The sequence below is a fragment of the Prionailurus viverrinus genome, chromosome A3 (genome assembly GCF_022837055.1).
Source record: "Prionailurus viverrinus isolate Anna chromosome A3, UM_Priviv_1.0, whole genome shotgun sequence".
NCBI classification, from domain to species: Eukaryota; Metazoa; Chordata; class Mammalia; order Carnivora; family Felidae; genus Prionailurus; species Prionailurus viverrinus.
This window is the reverse complement of record NC_062563.1, coordinates 115,374,439-115,380,397: the sequence shown is the minus strand read 5'-3', so window position 1 is coordinate 115,380,397 and position 5,959 is coordinate 115,374,439.

Here is a 5,959-nt window from a genome sequence, read left to right as displayed (position 1 = left end):
TGACCAAATATTAAAACAAAAAAATTGCTCCTAGTGATTCTATCACTTAGGAAATTATGTACAAGGGTTTTTGGAGCTTTATGCCTAAATTCTGGAATGGGGGGACATAGACCAACATATATATTTTCTGTTATTTCATGAAGGCTAAAATTTGAAATTTAACAATATCAAATGTTGGTAAAGTTGTGTGCAAATGGGGTTTCATAGATGTCTAATGAGAGATTAAATTTGTTCTACTATCTTTGAAGATGTTTATCATTATTTATTCAAATTGAAGATATGCCCAACCTATGACTGAGCAATTATACTCTTTATTATATACCCTACAGAAGTACACATGTGAGACATGCGCTTCTTAGCCATGTTTTATGTAATATCCAACAATGAGACATAAACCAAATGTCCATCAACAATTGTATATACTATGTTATACTAGAGAGCGAAAATTTACTCACCTTATTCTCAGGTTCTTCCAATATTCTATTTCTGGACCCAAATTTCTATTTTTTAAAGAGTTTTTAAAAACTAATATGGGTGCTTTAGGGCCCCTCCTGCAGGGGACCAATGACAACAAAGCAAGCTAAGTCTGCCCCTCCCACCCCTGTGCAGCTTGTGGATCCACCCCATCTAATTTGCCCTTGGCCAGATCCCATTGAAGCAGCACCACAAGCATGGCAGTGTGCATGTAGACCAGACAGGGGCCACACTACTCCACAGTGAGTCCTTCCCCTGGAAGAGGGGAAGATAAGGTACACACCAGTCTGACTGTGGCCCAGTGGTGGGCTGGGGCAGACACTGGATCTGACTACGGCCGCAGCCAACAATACAAGTTATTCCGGACAGCACAGGGGAAGTGCCCTGCAGTTTGGAGCTACCTCAGATACTATCCAAAATGACAAAACTGAAGAATTCTCCTTAATAGAAACTCCAGGAAGTAGTGACAGGTAAAGAATTGATCCAAACCAATTGAAGCAATATAACGGAACAAGAATTTAGAATAATAGTCATAAAGTTAATCGCTGGGCTTGAAAAAAGCATAGAGGACAGCAGAGAATCTACTGCTACAGAGATCAAGAAATTAAGAAATAGGCATGAGGAACTAAAAAAAATGCTATAAATGAGGTGCAAATTAAAATGGAAGCGGCCACAGCACAGATTGAAGAGGCAGAGGAGAGAATAAGTGAATTAGAAGATAAAATTATGGAAAAAGAGGAAGCTGAAAAAGAGATTTTAAAAAATCCAGTATGAGGGGAGAATTAGAGAACTAAGGGATGCAATGAAATCCAACAATATCCATATCATAGGAATTCCAGAAGAAGAAGAGAGAAAGAAAGGGGCTGAAGGTATATTTGAACAAATCATAGCTGACAACTTCCATGATCTGGAGAAGAAAAAAGACACTGAAATCCAAGAGGCACAGAAAACTCCCTTCAGACATAATTTGAAGCGATCTTCTGCAAGACATATCATAGTGAAACTGACAAAATACAAGGATAAAGAGAAAATTCTGAAAGCAGCTAGGGATAAACAGGCTCTAACTTACAGGGGTAGACCTATAAGAGAAGTGGCAGACCTATCTACTGAAACTTGGCAGACCAGAAAGGAATGGCAGGAAACTTCCAATGTGATGAACATAAAAAATATGCAGCCAAGAATCCTTTATCTGGCAAGTCTGTCATTCAGAATTGAAGGAGAGATAAAGGTTTTCCCAAACAAACAAAAACTGAAGGAATTCGTCACCACTAAGCCATCCCTTTATAAGAGATCCTAAGGGGGACTCTGTGAGTGAAATGTTGCAAGGACCACAAACTACCAGAGATGCCACTATAAGCATGAAACCTATACATATCACAATGACTCTAAACCCACATCTTTCTGTGATAACACTGAATACAAAATGGACTAAATGCTCCAACCAAAAGACATAGGGTATCAGGATGGATAAAAAAACAAGACCCATCTATTAGCTGTCTACACGAGACTCATTTTAGACCTGAGGACACCTTCAGATTGAAAGTGAGGGGATGGAGAACTAGCTATCATGCTACAGGAAGTCAAAGAAAGCTGGAGTAGCCATACTTATATCAGACAAACTAGACTTTAAATTAAAGGCTGTAACAAGAGATGAAGAAGGGCATTATATAATTACAGGGTCTATTCATCAGGAAGAGCTAACAATTAGAAATGTCTATGCACCAAATATGAGAGCCCCCAAATATATAAAATAATTAATCACAAACATAAGCAACCTTATTGATAAGAATGTGGTAATTGCAGGGGATTTTGATACTCCACTTACAACAATGGATAGATCATCTAGACAGAATCAACAAAGAAACAAGGGCCCTGAATGATACATTGGATCAGATGGACTTCACAGATATATTTAGAACTCTGAATCCCAAGGCAACAGAATATACTTTCTTCTCGAGTGCACATGGGACATTCTCCAAGAGAGATCATATACTGGGTCACAAAACAGCCCTTCATAAGTTTACAAGAATTGAAATTATACCATGCATACTTTCAGACCACAATGCTATGAAGCTTGAAATCAATCACAGGAAAAAGTCTGGAAAACCTCCAAAAGCATGGAGGTTAAAGAACACCCTACTAAAGAATGAATAGGTCAACCAGGCATTTAGAGAAGAAATTGAAATTTATATGGAAACAAATGAAAATGAAAATACAACAATCTAAATCTTTGGGATGCAGCGAAGGCAGTCCTGAGAGGAAAATGCATTGCAATCCAGGTCTATCTCAAGAAACAAGAAAAATCCCAAATACAAAATCTAACAGCACACCTAATCGAAATAGAAGCAGAACAGCAAAGACACCCCAAACTCAGCAGAAGAAGAGAAATAATAAAGATAAGAGCAGAAATAAACAATATAGAATCTAAAAAAAAAAACTGTAGAGCAGATCAATGAAACCAAGAGTTGGTTTTTGAAAAAATAAACAGGGGCGCCTGGGTGGCGCAGTTGGTTAAGCGTCCGACTTCAGCCAGGTCACGATCTCGCGGTCCATGAGTTCGAGCCCGTGTCAGGCTCTGGGCTGATGGCTCAGAGCCTGGAGCCTGTTTCCGATTCTGTGTCTCCCTCTCTCTCTGCCCCTCCCCCATTCATGCTCTGTCTCTCTCTGTCCCAAAAATAAATAAACGTTGAAAAAAAAATTAAAAAAAGAAAAAAAGAAAAAATAAACAAAACTGATAAACCTGTAGCCAGGCTTCTCAAAAAGAAAAGGGAGATGACCCAAATAGATAAAATCACAAATGAAAATGGAATTATTACAACCAATCCCTCAGAAATACAAGCAATTATCAGGGAATACTATGAAAAACTATATGCTAACAAACTAGACAACCTGGAAGAAATGGAAAAATTCCTAAATACCCACACTCTTCCAAAACTCAAACAGGAAGAAATAGAAAACTTGAACAGACCCATAACTAGTGGAGAAATTAAATCAGTTATCAAAAATGTACCAACAAATAAGAGTCCAGGACCAGATGGCTTCCCCGAGGAATTCTACCAGACATTTAAAGCAGAGATAATACCTATCCTTCTCAAGCTGTTCCAAAAAAATAGAAAGGGAAGAAAAACTTCCAGACTCATTCTATGAAGCCAGCATGACTTTGATTCCCAAACCAGACAGAGACCCAGCAAAAAAAGAGAACTGCAGGCCAATATCCCTGATGAATATGGATGCAAAATTCTCAACAAGATACTAGCAAATCAAATTCAACAGTGTATAAAAAGAATTATTCACCATGATCAAATGGGATTCATTCCTGGGCTGCAGGGCTTGTTCACTATTCACAAATCAATCAATGTGATACATCACACTAATAAAAGAAAAGAAAAGAATCATATGATCCTGTCAATCGATGCAGAAAAAGCATTTGACAAAATTCAGCACCTTTCTTAATAAAAACCCTCAAGAAAGTTGGGATAGAAGGAACATACTTAAACATCATAAAGCCATTTATGAAAAGTCCACAGCTGGGGCGCCTGGGTGGCGCAGTCGGTTAAGCGTCCGACTTCAGCCAGGTCACGATCTCGAGGTCCGTGAGTTCGAGCCCCGTGTCAGGCTCTGGGCTGATGGCTCAGAGCCTGGAGCCTGTTTCCGATTCTGTGTCTCCCTCTCTCTCTGCCCCTCCCCCGTTCATGCTCTGTCTCTCTCTGTCCCAAAAATAAATAAACGTTGAAAAGTCTACAGCTAATATCATCCTCAATGGGGAAAAACTGAGAGCTTTCCCCCTCAGATCAGGAACATGACAGGGATGTCCACTCTCACCACTGTTGTTTCACATAGTGTTGGAAGTTCTAGTCAGCAATCAGACAACAAAAGGAAATCAAAGCCACCAAAATCGGCAAAAATGAAGTCAAGCTTTCACTTTTCACAGATGACATGATACTCTACACAGAAAACCCAAAAGACTCTACCGAAAGTCTGCTAGAACTGATACATGAATTCAGCAAAGTTGCAAAGGATACAAAATTAATGTACAGAAATCAGTTGCATTCTTATACACTAATAATGAAGCAACAGAAAGACAAATAAAGAAACTGATCCCATTCACAATTGCACCAAGAAGCATAAAATACCTAGGAACAGATGTACAGATCTGTATGCTGAAAACTATAGAAAGCTGATGAAGGAAATTGAAAAAGATAGAAAGAAATGGAAAAACATTCCATGCTCATGGATTGGAAGAATAAATATTGTTAAAATGTCAATACTACCCGACGTAATCTACACATTTAATGCAATCCCAATCAAAGTTGCACCAACATTCTTCTGAAAGCTACAACAAGCAATCCTAAAATTTGTATGGAACCACAAAAGACCCTGAATAGCCAAAGTAATTTTGAAGAAGACGACCAAAGCAGGAAGCATCACAATCCCAGACTTTAGACTCTACTACAAAGCTATAATCATCAAGACAGCATGATATTGGCACAAAAACAGACACATAGACTAATGGAATAGAATAGAGACCCTAGAATTGGACCCACAAAAGTATGGCCAACTAATCTTTGAAAATCAGGAAAGAATATACAGTGGAAAAAAGACAGTCTCTTTAACAAATGGTGCTGGGAGAACTGGATAGCAACATGCAGAAGGATGAAACTAGACCACTTTCTTACACCATTCACAAAAATAAACTCAAAATGGATGAAGGACCTTAATGTGAGACAGGAAACCATCAAATCCCTAGAGGAGAAAGCAGGAAAAGACCTCTCTGACCTCAGCCGCAATAATGTCTTACTTGACACATCCCCAAAGGCAAGGGAATTAAAAGCAAAAATGAACTACTGGGACCTTATGAAGAGAAAAAGCTTCTGCACAGCAAAGGAAACAACCAATGAAACTAAAAGGCAACCAACGGAATGGGAAAAGATATTTGCAAATGACATATCGGACAAAGGGCTAGTATCCAAAATCTATAAAGAGCTCACCAAACTCCACACCCGAAAAACAAATAACCCAGTGAAGAAATGGGCAGAAAACATGAATAGACACTTCTCTAAAGAAGACATCCATATGGCCAACAGGCACATGAAAAGATGTTCAACGTCGCTCCTCATCAGGGAAATGCAAATCAAAACCACACTCAGATAGCACTTCACGCCAGTCAGAGTGGCCAAAATGAACAAATCAGGAGACTACAGATGCTGGAGAGGATGTGGATAAACGGGAAACCTCTTGCACTGTTGGTGGGAATGCAAATTGGTGCAGCCACTCTGGAAAACAGTGTGGAGGTTCCTCAAAAAATTAAAAATAGACCTACCCTATGACCCAGCAATAGCACTGCTAGGAATTTGCCCAAGGGATACAGGAGTGCTGATGCATAGGGGCACTTGTACTCCAATGTTTATAGCTGTACTTTCAACAATAGCCAAATTATGGAAGGAGCCTAAATGTCCATCAACTGATGAATGGATAAAGAAATTGT